This window comes from Arachis ipaensis, chromosome B2 (genome assembly GCF_059453495.1).
Source record: "Arachis ipaensis isolate K30076 ecotype BB chromosome B2, ASM5945349v1, whole genome shotgun sequence".
In the NCBI taxonomy this organism is placed as follows: domain Eukaryota; kingdom Viridiplantae; phylum Streptophyta; class Magnoliopsida; order Fabales; family Fabaceae; genus Arachis; species Arachis ipaensis.
The window spans coordinates 40,388,157-40,407,560 of record NC_142437.1 but is presented as its reverse complement, the minus strand read 5'-3'; the positions used below and the strand labels follow the sequence as shown (position 1 = coordinate 40,407,560).

Below are 19,404 nucleotides of genomic sequence, written 5' to 3'. Positions count from 1 at the left end.
AGAAGCAGAGGGTAGTCAGGAGCAAGCCAACTACATTGGGAATTCACCTAGGCAAAATCATGACCCATACTCCAAGACCTACAATCCTGGTTGGAGGAATCACCCAAACTTTGGGTGGGAAAATCAACAGGATCAAAGCCAAGATCAGAGACGTCACAACCCCAACAACCATGCAGCTCACCAACATTCCACACAAAGATCATATCAACATCACCCTAACAACACCTCTCCCCATCCATACCAAAACCAAAATAACCCAACTCACCCGTCCAATCCCAACCCACCATTATCTGAAGATAGACTCTCCAGAATTGAGACTCTACTTGAGGGCATATGCAAAGAGATTCAAGATAATAAGGTATTCAAGGAGGAGGGGCGAGCCAATATCAAGAATCAGGGAGACACCATCAAGAGGTTGGAATTTCAAGTGGGATACCTCTCCGAGCAGATTCCCAAACCTACTGATAGCTTCCCAAGTGACACAGAAAAAAATCCGAGAGGTGAAGCAAAGAAAGTCAGATGGGAAGATTGCAAAATGGTTACTATAAGTAATAAGGAGACTAAGGAAGAGCTTAACAACCCATTAGAACAACCTGAAGATACTTCAGTAGGAAAGCAGGGGGAGAATCATCAAGAAACCACAATTACACAGAAGGAGCTGACACAGAAGGAGTTGCTGAGACTCTATGCACCCTTTCCCCAATTACTAGATGGCTGTGTAGAGAAGAGACTATACTCAAGGTTTCTTGACATGTTTGCATCTCTCCATGTAAACATACCATTCATCAAGGCCCTCCAACAAATGTCCTCATACATTAAGTATATGAAGGAGCTACTGACCAAGAAAAGCTCACTCAAGGGAGGACAAACAACAGTGATGAATAAGGAGTGCAGTGCTCTCATTCAACCAGAGCTACCTACAAAGAAGAAGGTACCAAGGAAGTGGAGGAACAAGAAGATCCCTACAGAGGACTTCTCCCCAGGGGATAAAGTAATCTCAGCTTTCTTCCCAGCTATTCCCCCCGATCTCCCCACCATCCCATCTCAGCTACCTAAAGTTTTTACCATCAATAGAGTTCTCTCCTTGGAACATGTGGAGATCCTTGATGAAGCCAATGGAGATAGATTTATTGCAAGGGGGGAAGACTTGAAGCACTACCAACCACCCTGATGGAGGCAGAACGTCAAGTTAGTGACACTAAAGAAGCGCTTCATGGGAGGTAACCCATGTTTTACATGCTTTTAAAAATAGTTAATAATTCAAGGTTCATGAATTTCAAATCAACTTGATGTGCACTTGAATGAATCATTGTGTGCAACATATAGTGAGAAACAAGTTTGGTGTTCAAGGCACACTAAGAGAACATGAATGTAACCCACATCATGTCACTCTTAGGGGCCTTAAACAAATCTTTTACACCACATGGCACCAAACTAAGTTTGGTGTTGCCAATGTTGCATACATGGATGTTGAGTTAGTCAGTTGGTTTGCACTCATGAGTAGCACTTAGTTACTTAAAAACAAAGACAAAAAAAAAGATTAGTTAACCTTCTAATTTTGCCGCCAATTTCTAAAAGTATGTTTTTAATCACATTTCTTTCATTTTGTAGAAGCCCATTGATGGGGCAATTGAAGGGTTCGGATAACACAAAAGGAAGATACCACACACGTGTCTTCAAGGGGATTGCATTGGGAATGGTTGCCATGCAACATTGGAAGAAGAACAAACTTGGAAACTGAACCAACCCCATCATAAAGTTGGTGATCCTTGTGCTCATTCCATGCAAAACCCCAATCGTCCATCAAACAATTACCCCATCAATCCACACCTTTCATTCCCTCATCACTTCCCTATATAAGTGAGTCCTAGTCCGTACTTCCCCTTCACATTCCAATTCCCATTTCTCACACTTCACACCTTTGACATCCGAATCTCTTCATCACACCTTGTCCTAACCAACCCAATTCCTCATCTATCCATACCTTCCACCCTCTTCACACATCAACTCAAACTCATGGCATCATCAAGCTCCAAGAGGAAAAAGAGGAAGGAACCAGTGGAGAGCATTCCTTTCGATGAGAAGAGATTCAAAACTGCATTCCATGAACTCGAATTTGAACGGATAAAGCTCAAGAAGATACTACCTGAGTTAACATTTCAAATTGACGAGGATGAGTGCTCACATATTCGAGAGAAGATTGAACAAAGGGATTGGCAAAGGCTTACGAACCCGGAGGGGAAGATAAATACAAACTTCATCAAAGAGTTCTATGCAAATGTGGTCAGAGAAGACAAAACCAAGGCTCCCACCTTCAAAAGTTACGTAAGAGGGAAAGAGGTGGACTTCAGCCCCAATGCTATAACAAGAACTCTTCAGTTGAAATCACTACATTTTAATGAGCTTGGTTATCAAGCAAGAGTAAGCAAGAGCCCTGACGATGATGAACTCGAACAAATTGTGAATGACATATGTGTTATAGGAGCTGACTGGGAAAGGTATGCGGATAAGAGACCCAGGTTCATCAAGAGAGGAGACATCAGCCCTGAAGCCAAGGGATGGTTTGAACTCGTTAGGAGATCTATCCTCCCAGCAGCGAACAATTCTAAGGTCAACATCACTCGAGCTACTATGGTACATTGCTTAGTACAGGGTGGAGATATCAATGTGCATGAACTTATAGCCGAGGGGATTCAAGAGTCAGCTGAGAAGATTGATTCGGGTGCCAGGCTTTGGTACCCCAGCACTATCCTCAGACTGTGCACGAAGGCCAAGGTTGTCTTCGAGGATAGCAACCCAGATTGGTTAAATCCTGGGAGGCTAATTACGTTTCAGCGTCTAACTCATGTGACACCAGCCCAACAACAAAGAAGACCTCACATAGGAAAGCCAAAACCAAAAAGAGGAGCTCACCAAGAAGAGTCTCATCAGGAAGAACACCAACAAAGAGAATATTATGACCCAACCAACATAAACCTGAATCACATTCATAGAGCCATTGAGGAACTAGCAAGGAGTTATATGGAGGGACAAGAACAACAACTGCACATTCAAGCTCAAAGGATGGATCGTCAAGAAGAGCTCCTTTCTAATTAGATGAATCAACAAGGGGAGTGGCAGAAAAAGCAAATGGAACATTATTCCCAGCTCACTCAAGCCATCAATCAAGTGTCTGAAAGGCAAGAGCGTCAAGATAAGCACCTTTAAGAACTCAACCAATGCCAGCTAGCTCAGACGAAGGCATTCAATGAGTTCAGTGTACTTAATGAAGGACGGCAACTACATAGGGAGGAGTTCAACATAAACACTCAAGCTAAGTTGAACTATATATCTAGTCATATGCATAATCTACACTCTGCAATTCCTAGGTATGATGAGGTCCAAAAAGATTTCACAGAACAAGAGGAAAGGAAGGTGAAACAGCAGAAGGAAACACTAAAAAAGAAGATGGAAGATGCTGGTTTTTGGAAGAAGTTGATTGGAAAAGGCAAGGGAAGTGGGAGTACAAGCACTCAAGAAAAACACCAAGAAGACAAGCAAGAGGAAGAGCATGGGCAACCCCATGAGTAAAAGGTGGTGGAGTTCCCTCTTTGATCCATATTTTTCAAGTTTTAAATAAGGAAAATCATGTATGAAATAGAACATGTTCCATGGTAGTTAGGATTTTTAATTATGCCTTTAAGTTTTTCATTGCTTGGGTCTATGCTTGCTAGTCTTCATGTCACTGCATTCGTACCTTGCTTATTTGTATGCTTGTCCCCTTTTTAATCAAATAAAAAGAGAATGTGTGTTATCAAAGACCATAGTGGAATTCAAGTTGTGGAGTAAGTTCCTAATTTTGTGGTGTGGTAATAGATTAGCTAAGTTGGTTCACCAATCAGGTGGGAAGGCAACTATCTGTCCTGAATCATATGCTTGAAACACACCCCATGAGACTAGCTGAATAACAAGATCCCAATAAAAAAGAGAGAGAGAGAGGGAAAGAAAAACGAAACTTAAAGAATAAAAGAAAAAGAGTAAGAAATAAGGCTAGGCACTAAGGGTTTGAATCTTGAGGGATATGTCTATGGTGCTCTTGTGTAAGGGATTTACTTGGATGAATAAGCTCTTAGACGTGCCTTATCACTTGGTAACTTGGGTTAACTAACCCGGGATTATCAGCTAAAAGTCCACTATCAAGAGTAATCCTTGCTACAAAACACTTAGTAACCCAAAGAGGTGCTGGACACCAAGGTCTCAAGAAAGAAAATAACAAACCAAGTGCCTGTGGTGTGTATGTATGGGAGAAAGAGACTTGAGGGAGTAAGTCCTTAGGGGTGTCTTAACACCTAGCACCTTGAACCAACTGGTTCGGGAGTGCTGGCTGAAAGCTTATCTTAAAGAGTCGCCCCCTCACAGAGCACCTAGTCTAAGAACACAAACAAGCCCTGAAAAGACAAAAAGGATCAATGAATAAAAATTTCATAAGGTGTAGTCAAGTGGGTATTCCAGGACATGATAAAGGTCTGAAAGCCAGTGAAGGAATGAACCTAAGTTGCTATGCATGAAACCACCATAAAACCAAGGACATGACTTCCACAATAATGACTCATTTCACTTGGCATTTCATTCATCATTCTCTTGTTCCAGTACTTGCTTATGGACAAGCAAGCTTTAAGTTTGGTGTTGTGATGCCAGGGCATTTTGGCCAGTTTTATTGACCTTTTCTTTATTGATTTAGGGTAGTTTCATGCATTTTCTTAGGAAATAAGCAAGTTTTGGGTAAAAATTCACTTACATCTTGATTCAAGCAAGCATGGTGCACTTTACATGATTTCATGAGAATTTTGCATGAATTAAATGACAAATTGGATGATGCATGACTCATGATGTGGATTAGAACTTTGATGCATTTTATTGCTTGTTTTCAAGACAAAGAAAGCAAGAAGGAACCACGTTAGCAGCCACGTTAGTCTCACTAACGTGACCACTAACGTGGAATGGGAGCTAGCTTGCAACGTTAATGAGAAAAGTAATCGCCAATAACGTCCTCGAAGCTATCATAGCCCACGTTAAGAGTCACGTTAACTAAGTTAACGTGAACTCTAACGTAGAAGAAGAAAGTGGAGCTAACGTTAGTGACACTCACCTTTGTCACTAACGTTGGACCAAGATCATATTGGCCACATTAAGGGCCACGTTAACTTAGTTAACGTGGACTCTAACGCTGGGAAGCAAAAGAACGGCCAACGTTAGTGACACTCACCTTTGTCACTAATGTTGGACTAAGCCACTTTGAGCCATGTTAACTCCCACGTTAACTTAGTTAACGTGGAAGCTAACGTGGAGAAAGCAAATAATCGCCAACGTTAGTGACACTCACCTTTGTCACCAACGTTGGAATCAGCCACAATGAGCCACAATGAGACACGTTAACTCCCACGTTAACTTAGTTAACGTGGAAGCTAACGTGGAGGAAAGGATGATGAGCCAACGTTAGTGACACTCAGCTTTGTCACTAACGTTGGAGATGGCTATCATCACCATGTTAGAAGCCACGTTAACTTAGTTAACGTGGATTCTAACGTGGGAAGTAGGGACATCTTGGAACGTTAGTGACAAAGGTAAGTTTCACTAACGTTCTCGAAGTATTGGCAAGCCTACGTTAAGAGCCACGTTAACTAAGTTAACGTGGACTCTAACGTAGGGGAAAGGGAGGACTCTCAACGTTATTGGAAAAGGTGAGTCCCAATAACGTGTGTGAAGGACCAAGAGGAAACGTTAGTGGTCACGTTGGTGCCACTAACGTTGAAGTTAACGTGGATCATCCCTGGGTTAGGAACGTTAGTGAAAAAGGTGATTGTCACTAACATTCTCGAACCCACACTCTCACTTAACGTTAACGCCACTAACGTCCTGAGCTAAATACCCTGCCTACTTCACACTTTCTCTCTGCAAGTAAAGCTAAGCCCACTGAAGAGGATAACTACTTCAAACTCAAGATCCAAAGGCTCATATCCAAGACTTGAAGAACCAACTAGAAGATCAGAAGAGTAGTATATATAGGGGTAGTTTTGAATTAGAGAGGAGAGCTTTTTGGGGGAGTTGGAAATTGGAGAACTACTCTTTGTATTTTACTTTCTCTGCACTTTTAGTTTATTTTTTAGAATGTATCTTCCATCTTTGTTTTCCATTTCCAGAGCTATGAACAACTAAACCCCCTTCATTGGGTTAGGGAGCTCTGTTGTAATTTGATGGATCAATATTAGTTTTCATTATTCTTCTTCTATCTTTTCTCTTGATTTTACTAGAAAGCTTTCAATCTTCATCCAATTGAGTAGTTATCTTGGAAAATAAGCTATTCGTACTTGGATCTCTTCTGAACCTTGGAAGAGAAATGAAGAGATCATGCTAGAAATACTTTCTCATGTTGGACCAAATTGGGTTTGGAAGGATATGGTGACTATAATTCTACCAACACTTGATTTGGGAATGCATGTGGTATAATCAGTGACCATACTTCATCTCTTCTCATGAGCAATTGACCAAGGAAGTGGCTATTGATCTAGATTTGAGAGATTGAATTACAAGGAATTGTAATTCGATCACTTAAGATTGCCAAGGAGATCAATAAACGCATTGATTGAGGAAGAGATGAAAATGAACTTGATCCGGAGAATGCAACATCTCCTAAACCCAATGAATTCCCCATTCTGATCTTACCCATTCTTTTTAATTTCTGTAATTTACTTTTATGAGAATCTTCCCCATTCCCATTTAAGATTCTGCAATTTACTTTCCGTCATTTATTTTCAGCTCTTTACTTTCAGCATTTACATTTTCTGCTATTTACTTTCCCGCCATTTAATTTCCTGCAACTCTCAAACCAAAAATTCTGCTTCGCTCAACTAGAACATTCCTCTAATTAAAGTTGCTTGACCAATTAATCTCTGTGGGATTCGACCTCACTCTATTGTGAGTTTTTACTTGACGACAATTCGGTATACTTGCCGAAGGAAAATTCTTGAGGGACAAATTTCCGTGCATCACACGCCTAGGTGTGGAGTTAATGCCTCTTCTTCTGGTCCTTGGAACTCCAAGTGGGGTCTTTAAGCAAGGGTAATTGATGAGCAAATAATTTATATGCTTTTTGGCATTGTTTTTAGGTAGTTTTTAGTATGTTCTAGTTAATTTTTTTTATATTTTTATTAGTTTTTATGCAAAAATCACATTTATGGACTTTACTATGAGTTTTTGTCTTTTTCTGAAATTTCAGGTATTTTCTGGCTGAAATTGAGGGATCTGAGCAAAAGTCTAATTCAGAGGCTGAGAAAGGACTACAGATGCTGTTGGATTCTGATCCTCCTGCACTTGAAGTGGATTTTCTGGAGCTACAGAAGCCGAATTGGTGCGCACTCAATTGCGTTGGAAAGTAGACATCTTGGGCTTTCCATCAATATATAATAGTTTATACTTTGCCCGAGATTTGATGGCCCAAACTGGCGTTCAACGCCAGCCAGAGACCCTTTTCTGGCGTAAAACGCCAGAACTGGAGTTAAACACCCAAAATGGCATCCAAGCTGGTGTTTAACTCCAAAAAAGGCCTATGCACGTGTAAAGCTCAATGCTCAGCCCAAGCACACACCAAGTGGGCCCCGGAAGTGGATTTCTGCACTATCTGCACTTAGTTACTTATTTTCTGTAAACCTAAGTTACTAGTTCAATATAAAAACTACTTTTAGAGATTCATTTTGAGATTTATGACATTTTTTACATTTCATATTGTATCTTCTACGGCATGAGTCTCTAAACCCCATACGTAGGGGAGAGGAGCTCTGCTGTGTCTCAATGGATTAATGCAATTACTATTGTTTTCTATTCAATGACGCTTGATTCTGTTATAAGATACTCACTCGTACTTCAATATAAAGAATATGGTAATCCGTGACACTCATCATCATTCTCAAATTTATGAATGCGTGCTTGAAAATCACTCCCGTTCTACCTAAGCTCAACGTAGTCGTTGGGCGACAACTTGAGGGTTTCTAACCCACGAGTTTGACTTGCATCTCCTGACAACAGAGCATTCGAATCTGTGAGATTAGAACCTTCGTGGTAGAGGCTAGAACCAGTTGGCAGCATTCCTGAGATCCAAAAAGTCTAAACCTTGTTTGTGGTATTCCGAGTAAGATCTGGAATCGGATGACAGTGACGAGCTGTAAACTCACGAATGTTGGGCGCAGTGACAGTGTGCAAAAAGATAGAGAGATCCTATTCTGACACAAGTGAGAACCGACAGATGATTAGCCGTGAGGTAGCTGTGCCTGGCATTTTTCATCCGAGACGAGAGATCCAACAGTTGATTAGCCGTACAGAAACCGTGCTTGGACCATTTTCACTGAGAGGACGATGGTAGCCATTGACAACGGTGATCCACCAACATATAGCTTGCCATGGAAGGAAGCCATGCGTGTTTGGAGAAGAAGACAGTAGGAAAGCAGAGATTCAGATGATAGAGCATCTCCGGAACCTCAACCTGTTCCTCACTACTGAATCACAAGTATCATTCATTTCATGTTATTTACTTTTCATAAACAAAATCATTTTAATCACTAATCTCCTGACTAAGATTTACAAGATAACCATAGCTTGCTTCAAGCCGACAATCTTCGTGGGATCGACCCTTACTCACGTAAGGTATTACTTGGACGACCCAGTGCACTTGCTGGTTAGTTGTGCGGAGTTGTGAAAAAGTGTGATCACAATTCCGTGCACCAAGTTTTTGCCGCCGTTGTCGGGGATTGTTTGAGTTTGGACAACTGACGGTTCATCTTGTTGCTTAGATTAGGAAAAATTTATCTTTTTTTGGTTTAGAGTCACTAAATTTGAGTCTTTTATTATTGTTTTTGTTAAAATTTTAAAATTCTTGTTTTCTTTTTCTAGATTTTTTTTTTCGAAAATTTTTAATAAATAGATAAAAACCAATATACTAATAATTGAGTCTTCTGTTTGAGTTTAGTTTCATGTTTTAAGTTTGGTGTCAATTGCATGTTTTTATTTTCCTTCAATTTTTTGAATTGTATGTTCTATTTATTCTTCATATTTTCGAGTTTTATGTTCCTTGTTCTTTCTTGATCTTCAAGTTTTTCTTGTTTATTTTCCTTGTTTGATCATTAGTTTTTCTTGTTTTGTGTCTTTCCTTGTTTTTCTTGTGCATTTTCGAATTATTATTGTCCAAAGTATAAAAATTTTTAAGTTTGGTGTCCTTTGTGTTTTTATTATCCTAAAGATTTCCAAAATTTGTTCTTGGTGTTCATCTTGATCTTCAAAGTGTTCTTGGTGTTCATCTTGACATTCAAAGTTTTCTTGTTTGTTTTCTTTGTTTTGATCTAAAAATTCTAAGTTTGGTGTCATTTTATTGTTTTTCTCTTTCTTCATCAAATTCAAAAAAATATCTTTTCCTTTATTTGCTCATCATTTTCAAATTCCTTAGGTTGACCTAGTCAAAATTTTTAAAATTTGGTACTTTCTTGTTAGTCAAGTTAAAATTTCAATTTTAAAAATTTATCTTTTTAAATCTTTTTCAAAACAAATTCTTTTTCAATTTTCTTTTTATATTTTTCTAAAATCTTTTATGAAATTTTTCAAAATCTTTTTCTTTTTCTTTATAATTTTCGAATTACTTCTATTTCATTATTTTGATTGAAAAATTTTAGGTTTGGTGTTTCCTTGTTAAGAAAGTTTCAATCTTTAAAATTTTAAAATCATATCTTTTTCAAATCTTTTCTTTTATTTATTTTCTTACAAGTATCTTTAATTTTAAGACATATCTTTTTCAAAACTTCCTAACCACTTTCTCTCTCTTCATTTTTCGAAAATCCTCACCCATAGTTTCCAAATCTTTCCAATTAATTAATTTAGTTTTCTAATTTCTTTTATTTCATTTTCTTTTCTTAATTTTCGAAACTTGCATCAATTTTTTTTATTTACTTTATTTTAATTTCTTTAATTTAAAAAAAATGGGGATAAAATTTTTATTTACAATCCACATCATCTCTCTTTCTCTATCATGAACCTAAGTGGAAATGAACAGTCCAGAAGGACTCTGGGGTCATATGCTAACCCCATTACTGCTTCATATATGAGTAGTATCTGTATACCCCCCATCAGAGCCAGCAATTTTGAGCTAAACCATTAGCTCATTATCATGGTGCAGTAAAATTGTCAGTATTCTGGTCTTCCACAGGAAGAACCTACTGAGTTTCTGACACAGTTCTTACAAATTGCTGACACAGTACGTGATAAGGAAGTAGATCAGGATGTCTACAGATTATTACTGTTTCTATTTGCTGTAAAAGATCAAGCTAAGAGGTGGTTAAATAACCAACCCACGGCAAGCATAAGAACATGGAAACAGTTATCAGACAAATTCCTGAATCAATATTTCCCTCCAAAAAGGATGACATAGCTAAGGCTGGACATCCAAGGCTTTAAACAAGAGGATAATGAATCTCTTTATAATGCCTGGGAGAGGTACAAAGAGATGCTAAGGAAATGCCCCTCTGAAATATTTTCAGAATGGGTGTAATTAGACATCTTCTACTACGGGCTTACAGAAAAGGCCCAGATGTCTCTAGACCACTCAGCTGGTGGATCTATACACTTGAGAAAGACAATTGAAGAGGCTCAAGAGCTCATTGATACAGTTGCTAGAAATCAACATCTGTACTTGAGTAGTGAGTCCTCCATGAAAGAAGAGGCTAAAGCAGTATCCACTGAACTTAGTCCTCCAGAACAAGTTGTTGAACTCAATCAGCAATTGATTTTTATAACAAAACAGTTAGCAGAATTTAAAGAGATGTTACAAGACACTAAAAAGGCTAACAAGAATATGGAAGCACAATTGGATCAAACAAGACAGCAGTTATCTAAACAGATAACAGAAGAGTGCCAAGCTGTTCATTTGAGGAGTGGAAAGACATTGAATGTCTCAATTCAAGGCAGCAGAAATCCAAGAAAGGAACAACTGACGGAGGATGACCAAACCACTGCCCAAAATCCCTCTGAGGACAGTAAGAGCCCATAGAGGAATGATTCTGGTGTTCAAACGCCAGAAAAGGGTAAAAAGTCGGCGTTGAACGCCCAGTGGATGGCCAATTCTGGAGTTCAAATGCCAGAAAAGGGTGGCAATCTGGCGTTAAATGCCCATACAGCACCCAACTTTGGCGTTCAAACGCCAATGGGGATCAGACACCTGTAAGTGCTAATAACAACCCCCTTAGGCAGGCTTCTCTAACCACTTCTGTAGGAAGTAAACCTGCAGCAACTAAGGTTGAAGAATATAAAGCCAAGATGCCTTATCCTCAGAAACTCCGCCAAGCGGAACAGGATAAACAATTTGCCTGCTTTGCAGAATATCTCAGGACTCTTAAAATAAAGATTCCGTTTGCAGAGGCACTTGAGCAAATACCCTCTTATGCTATGTTCATGAAAGAGATCTTGAGTCATAAGAAGGATTGGAGAGAAACTGAAAAAGTTTTCCTCACTGAAGAATGCAGTGCAGTCATTCTGAAAAGCTTACCAGAGAAGCTTAAAGATCCCGGAAGCTTTATGATACCATGCACATTAGAGGATACTAATAGTTAAGGTAGTGACGGATTTAGCAGCCAACTATAATACTGATTTAAAGCTATTTTTATTTAGCAACCGATTGTGAATCCGATAGAATAAAGAGGGTGGAAAATTTTGGTTGCTAATACGGTTACTAAGTCGTGGTCACCATATTGGTTGAAAACTTAATTCTTAGCGACCGAATTAGTGACCAATAAAAAATACTATTAAAACTAATCAATTGCAAAATCGGTCGCTAATTTAAATAAAATAAAATAATTACTGAATTATTCTACCCTCAATGGCCCTAATTCACCCACAATACTCTCATCTTCTCACACAGTCACTGATGTAACCACCGCCAGAAGCACATCTCCTCGCAGGGTTTTCGTTATCGACTGAGTTCGCGCGTCGTCGCCTTCATCTTTGAGATCTCGGTGCCATCGTCATTGTCTTATGTGCCGTCGTCGTCTTTAGCTCGCGGCACCATCACCTTCGTCTTCTGGTATCTCAGCGCCGTCACGGTCGTCTTCATCAATTTTTCAAGTAGGTACTCTTCCCTAATCCAGATTCTGATCAATTTAATCTATTATGTTAGGTTTTTTTCACCTATTCTGATCAATTTCATCTATTCTAAACAAATTGAACAATTGGAGGTAATAGCTGTAATATTATTCTTCTCTCTTGCTCCTTGTGGCCATTGCCTCTTTGCTCTGCTTTCTCTTGTTTGTGGTTGATAAACCCCATTTTTAGGGTTTATCATGTATAGAATCTAAGGGTTTTATCGATGATCTTCCCTACTTATTCATATAAAATTGCGTGATTTTGTGTTTCCTTCTCCATTTTGCCTCATAGATGAAAATATGCTTCTTTTGCATTAAAATTGACAATTTGTAATCCGCCTCTATTACCATTAGATGCCTTGATTCGTTTGTTAAGTGGTTTCAGAAGTTATAAGGCAAAAATGGCTAAGAGGAGTGAAGGAAGCATGCATGAATGGAATGAGCATGGAACAAATTGAAGATTTGGAATTTGGACATGCACGCGCACGCGCACGTTGCGCATACGCGTACATGCGCGCATCCAGAGCCAGCACAGTGGAGCCGAGCGAGGAGCCGGCGCGTTTATAAGGCTGGGCCATATTCCCTGTGACGCTCGCGCACACCTTACGCCTGCGCGCAGATTGCAAAAGACTCCAGGGACGCGTACGCGTGCAGTGTGCGTATGCATCGATGTGCGCACATGATTTTTTAAAAGAGCACATGCCCAGCGATTTCAGGGAGTCCCAAGCCTGTTTTGGAGTAGAATTTTGGAGGGAAAAGCTTAAGAAGACCAAGGATTAGTGGTGTTAGGACAATTAGTCATAATTCTAGATATTTTAAGAAGTTAGTTACATTTTGTTTTTAGAGAGAGAAGCTCCAACTTCTCTCTAGGATTTCACTTCCTCCATAGCAATTCTCCTTTGATTTCTTGGTGAGATCCTTTGCTAATTCACTTTTACTTTGGTACAAGTTGTAGATCTACTCTTCTTCTACTCTTAATTGATGCTCTTTTGATTCAATTTCTTAGATCTAGATTTGGTTGACTTTGTTACCTTGATTTTGGATTAATAAATTGTGTAATTTCATTCAATTGTTTGATTGTTAATGATTGCTTGGATTAGATAGCTTTAATTCAATTCTCCTCTCTCAATTACATCATGTCTTCTTTAATTGCCTACCAATTATTTGTGATAATGACAACCCTAGCTATGGAGTAGATTTCTCTCACTTGGCTTAGGAGTTGAGTTATTGGAGACACTTGAATAGTGGATATCAATTGTAGATTATGAATTGAGAAGTTGCTAATTCACTTGGAGTGCACTAAAGCTAGACTTCCTAAGGGTGAGACTAGGACTTGTGACTCAAGTTAGTTACTCTTACTTGACTTTCCTCCATTGTTAGGGGGTTAACTAAGTAAAGCAACAATCAATCCTTATCATAATTGAAGGAAGCTATAGTGATGGAACTTCCAATGCTTACCCCTAGCCAAGGCTTTTATCGCAATTAATTGTTGTTTGCTTTTGGTCAGTTTGAACTCTTGCACCTACTCTCAAAACCACAAAGACTTTCCTAATCAATGATGAGCATTCTAAGGCAATTCCTAGGGAGAACGACCCGAGATCAATACTCTCGTTTATAGATTTTAGAATTGTTTGATGCAGTATTTGCGTGTTGGTTAGACTATACTCACGACTGGTTTCATTGTTAGTTTCTAATTGGCATACGAATATTTACGTTCATCAAAATGGCGCCGTTGCCGGGGAGTTGCTGGTGCGCAGAAATCGTGACGGTTCCATTCCTTGGTAACGGCACTGAAAACTTTAGACGCACGTTCATAATCTTAATTCTTTGTCACAACTTCGCACAGCTGACCAGCAAGTGTACTGGGTCGTCCAAGTAATAAACCTTACGTGAGTAAGGGTCGATCCCACGGAGATTGTCGGCTTGAAGCAAGCTATGGTCTCCTTGTAAATCTCAGTCAGGCAGATTTAAATGGTTATAGAGTTTTAATAATTAAAAGATAAATAAAACATAGATTAGGATAGAGATACTTATGTAATTCATTGGTGAGAATTTCAGAAAAGCGTATAGAGATGCTTTTGTTCCTCTGAACCTCTGCTTTTCTGCTGTCTTCATCCAACCATTCCAACTCCTTTCCATGGCAAGCTTTATGTAGGGCATCACCGTTGTCAATGGCTACATCCCATCCTCTCTGTGAAAATGGTCCAATGCGCTGTCACTGCATGGCTAATCATCTGTCGGTTCTCGATCATACTAGAATAGGATTTACTATCCTCTTGCGTCTGTCACAACGCCCGGTACTCGCAAGTTTGAAGCTCGTCACAGCCATCCCTTCCCAGATCCTACTCGGAATACCACAGATGATGAGCGGATAATTTATACGCTTTTTGGCATTGTTTTTAGTATGTTTTTAGTAGGATCTAGTTACTTTTAGGGATGTTTTCATTAGTTTTTATGTTAAATTCACATTTCTGGACTTTACTATGAGTTTGTGTATTTTTCTGTGATTTCAGGTATTTTTTGGCTGAAATTGAGGGACTTGAGCAAAAATCAGATTCAGAGGTTGAAGAAGGACTGCTAATGTTGTTGGATTCTGACCTCCCTACACTAAAAGTGGATTTTCTGGAGCTACAAAACTCAAAATGGCGCGCTTTCAATTGCGTTGGAAAGTAGACATCCAGGGCTTTCCAGCAATATATAATAGTCTATACTTTGGCCGAGTTTAGACGATGCAAAAGGGCATTGAACGCCAGTTCTACGCTGCAGTCTGGAGTTAGACGCCAGAAACACGTCACGAACCAGAGTTGAACGCTAGAAACACGTTACAACCTGGCGTTCAACTCCAGAAAGAGCCTCTGCATGTGTAACATTCAAGCTCAGCCCAAGCACACACCAAGTGGGCCTCGGAAGTGAATTTATGCATTACTTATCTCTGTAAACCCTAGTAACTAGTTTACTATAAATAGGACTTTTTACTATTGTATTAGACATCTTATGATCTGGGGATCATCTTTTGATCATTTTTAGAGATCTCTAGACCTCCATGGGAGGCTGGCCATTCGGCCATGCTTACCCTGTATTCACTTATGTATTTTTCAACGGTAGAGTTTCTGCACTCCATAGATTAAGGTGTGGAGCTCTGTTGTTCCTCATGATTTAATGCAAAGTACTACTGTTTTATATTCAATTCAACTTATTTCGCTTCTAAGATATTCATTCGCACTTCAACATGAATGTGATGAACGTGACAATCATCATCATTCCCTATGAACGCGTGCCTGACAACCACTTCCGTTCTACCTTCGATTGAATGAGTATCTCTTGGATCTCTTAGTCAGAATCTTCGTGGTATAAGATAGATTGATGGCGGCATTCATGAGAGTCCGGAAAGTCTAAACCTTGTCTGTGGTATTCCGAGTAGAACTCTGGGATTGAATGACTGTGACGAACTTCAAACTCGCGAGTGCTGGGTGTAGTGACAGACGCAAAAGGAGGGTGAATCCTATTCCAGTATGATCGAGAACCTCAGATGATTAGCCGTGCTGTGACAGAGCATTTGGACCATTTTCACAAGAGGATAGAATGCAGCCATTGACCACGGTGATGCCTCCAGATGATTAGCCATACAGTAACAGCGCATCGGACCATTTTCACAGAGAGGATGAAAAGTAGCCATTGACAATGGTGATGTCCTTACATAAAGCCAGCCATGGAAAGGAGTAGGACTGATTGGATGAAGACAGCAGGAAAGCAGAAGTTCAGAGGGCATCTCCGTACACTTATCTGAAATTCTCACCAATGATATACATAAGTATTTCTATCTTTATTTTCTGTCTATTTATTATTTATTTTCGAAAACTCCATAATCAATTATTATCCGCCTGACTGAGATTTACAAGATGACCATAGCTTGCTTCATACCAACAATCTCCGTGGGATCGACCCTTACTCACGTAAGGTTTTATTACTTGGACGACCCAGTGCACTTGCTGGTTAGTTGTATCGAAGTTGTGAATGAAAAATGATTTATTAAGACGTGCGTACAGAGTTTTTGGTGCCGTTGCCTGAGATCACAATTTCGTGCACCAAGTTTTTGGCACCGTTGCCGGGGATTGTTCGAGTTTGGACAACTGACATTTCATCATGTTGCTCAGATTAGGTAATTTTCTTCTTATTTTGTTTTCAAAAAAAAAATTTTCAAAAATCTTTCAAAAATTTCTCATCTGTTTTTGAAAATTATTCTAAAATTTTTAAGAATGAATTCTAGTATTTCATGAAGCATGTTGAAGCCTGACTGGCTGTAAAGCCATGTCTAAATTCATTTGGACTGGGGCTTCCAACCCAACATTATCAAGAGCAAGCTAGTTGTTGCTAATCCACCTGCTGCTGTTCCAGATCCAAAAGATTTACATGCTAAAGCTTGACTGGCTATTAAGCCATGTCTAACCCTCAGATTGGAGCTTTAGAATAAGAGTGCAAGACTCCTGGAATTCATATTAAAAATTTTGGAATCCTTATTTTTCTTTTTCACACTAATATTCAAAAAATATAAAATAAAAATACAAAAAATCACAAAATCATAAAAAATCAAAAATATTTTGTGTTTCTTGTTTGAGTCTTGAGTCAATTTCAAGTTTGGTGTCAATTGCATTTTTTCTAAAAATTCTCTGCATTTTTCGAAAATTCATGCATTCATAGTGTTCTTCATGATCTTCAAGTTGTTCTTGATAAACCTTATTGATTGATCTTCATATTATATTGTTTTGTGTTGTATGGTGTTTTTCATATGCATTCTTGAATTCTTAGTGTCTAAGCATTAAAGATTTCTAAGTTTGGTGTCTTGCATGTTTTCTTTGCATAAAAAATTTTTCAAAAATAAGTTCTTGGTGTTCATCTTGATCTTCAAAGTGTTCTTGGTGTTCATCTTGACATTCATAGCATTCTTGCATGCATTCATCATTTTGATCTAAAAATCTTCATGCATTGAGTCTTTTTCATGTTTTCTCTTTCATCATTGAAAATTCAAAAATAAATATATATATATATATATATATATATATATATATATATATATATATATATATATATATATATATATATATATATATATATATCTTCCCCTTTTTCCCTCATAAATTTCGAAAATTTGGATTGCCTTTTTTAAAAATTTTTAAAAAAAAAAATCTAGTTGTTTTTATGAGTCAAATCAAATTTTCAATTTAAAAAATCTTATCTTTTTCAAAAATCAAATCCTTTTCATCTTTCTTAGTTATTTTCGAAAATTTTAAAAATATTTTTCAAAAATCTTTTTCTTATCTTTATCACATAATTTTCGAAAATAACATCATCAATTAATGTTTTGATTCAAAAATTTCAAGCTTGTTACTTGCTTGTTAAGAAAGATTCAAACTTTAAGTTCTAGAATCATATCTTATGATTTCTTGTGAATCAAGTCATTAATTGTGATTTTAAAAAAAATCAAATCTTTTTCAAAACTAATTTCAATCATATCTTTTCAAAAATATCTTTTTATCTTATCTTTTTCAAAATCATATCTTTTTCAAAAATTTGATTTTAAAATATCTTTTCTAACTTCTTATCTTATTATCTTTTCAAAATTGATTTTCAAATTTGTTTCAACTAACTAACTAACTTTTTGTTTGTTTCTTATCTTTTTCAAAACTACCTAACTAACACTCTCTCTCTAATTTTCGAAAATATCTCCCTCTTTTTCAAAAATTCTTTTTAATTAACTAATTGTTTCAAAATTCAATTTTAATTTGTTTCTTCTTTTAATTTTCGAAAATCACTAACCATTTTTCAAAAATAATTTTCGAAAATTCTCTTTCTCTCTCATCTCCTTCTATTTATTTATTCATCTACTAACACTTCTCTTCATCTCACATCTCTGCTCTCCTCACCCTTGTGTTTCTTTCCTTACATTACATTCTTTTCTTCTTCTTTTCTTCTACTAACATAGGGACCTCTATACTGTGGTAAAAAGGATCCCTATTATTATTTTTCTGTTCCCTCTTTTTCATATGAGCAGGAGCAAGGACAAGAATATTCTTGTTGAAGCAGATCCAGAACCTGAGAGGACTCTGAAGAGGAAACTAAGAGAAGCTAAATTACAACAATCCAGCAAGCACCTTTCAGAAATTTTCGAACAAGAAGAGGAGATGGCAGCCGAAAATAATAATAATGCAAGGAGGATGCTTGGTGACTTTACTGCACCTAATTCCAATTTACATGGAAGAAGCATCTCCATCCCTACCATTGGAGCAAACAACTTTGAGCTGAAACCTCAATTAGTTTCTCTGATGCAGCAGAACTGCAAGTTTCATGGACTTCCATCTGAAGATCCTTTTCAGTTCTTAACTGAATTTTTGTAGATCTGTGATACTGTTAAGACTAATGGAGTAGATCCTGAAGTCTACATGCTCATGCTTTTCCCTTTTGCTGTAAGAGACAGAGCTAGAGTGTGGTTGGACTCTCAACCCAAAGATACCCTGAACTCTTGGGATAAGCTGGTCACGGCTTTCCTAGCTAAGTTCTTTCCTCCTCAAAAGCTGAGTAAGCTTAGAGAGGATGTTCAAACCTTCAGACAGAAAGAAGGTGAATCCCTCTATGAAGCTTGGGAGAGATACAAGGAACTGACCAAAAAGTGTCCTTCTGACATGCTTTCAGAATGGACCATCTTGGATATATTCTATGATGGTCTGTCTGAATTAGCTAAGATGTCATTGGATACTTCTGCAGGTGGATCCATTCACCTAAAGAAAATGCCTGCAGAAGCTCAAGAACTTATTGACATGGTTGCTAATAACCAGTTCATGTACACTTCTAAGAGGAATCCTGTGAGTAATGGGACGCCTCAGAAGAAGGGAGTTCTTGAAATTGATACTCTGAATGCCATATTGGCTCAGAATAAAATATTGACTCAACAAGTCAATATGATTTCTCAGAGTCTGAATGGAATGCAAGCTGCATCCAACAGTACTCAAGAGGCATCTTCTGAAGAAGAAGCTTATGATCCTAAGAACCCTGCAATAGCAGAGGTGAATTACATGGGTGAACCATATCGAAACACCTATAATATCTCATGGAGAAATCACCCAAATCTCTCATGGAAGGATCAACAAAAGCCTCAACAAGGCTTTAATAATGGTGGAAGAAACAGGTTTAGCAATAGCAAGCCTTTTCCATCATCCACTCAGCAACAGACAGAGAACTCTGAACAAAATACCTCTAA

General features: G+C 38.1%; 1 non-coding gene and 1 pseudogene across 1 annotated transcript; one reads left to right on the top strand and one right to left on the bottom strand.

Annotated features, from left to right (window-relative positions):
* The first annotated feature begins 2,016 nt into the window (after window positions 1-2,016).
* On the top strand, window positions 2,017-3,570 carry LOC148573704 (uncharacterized; annotated as a pseudogene).
* Window positions 3,571-18,727: 15,157 nt separating this feature from the next.
* LOC148573703 (small nucleolar RNA R71) lies at window positions 18,728-18,835 on the bottom strand. The gene has a single exon (XR_015905592.1). It is a non-coding gene; the product is annotated as a small nucleolar RNA R71 (small nucleolar RNA).
* Between the last annotated feature and the right edge of the window lie 569 nt (window positions 18,836-19,404).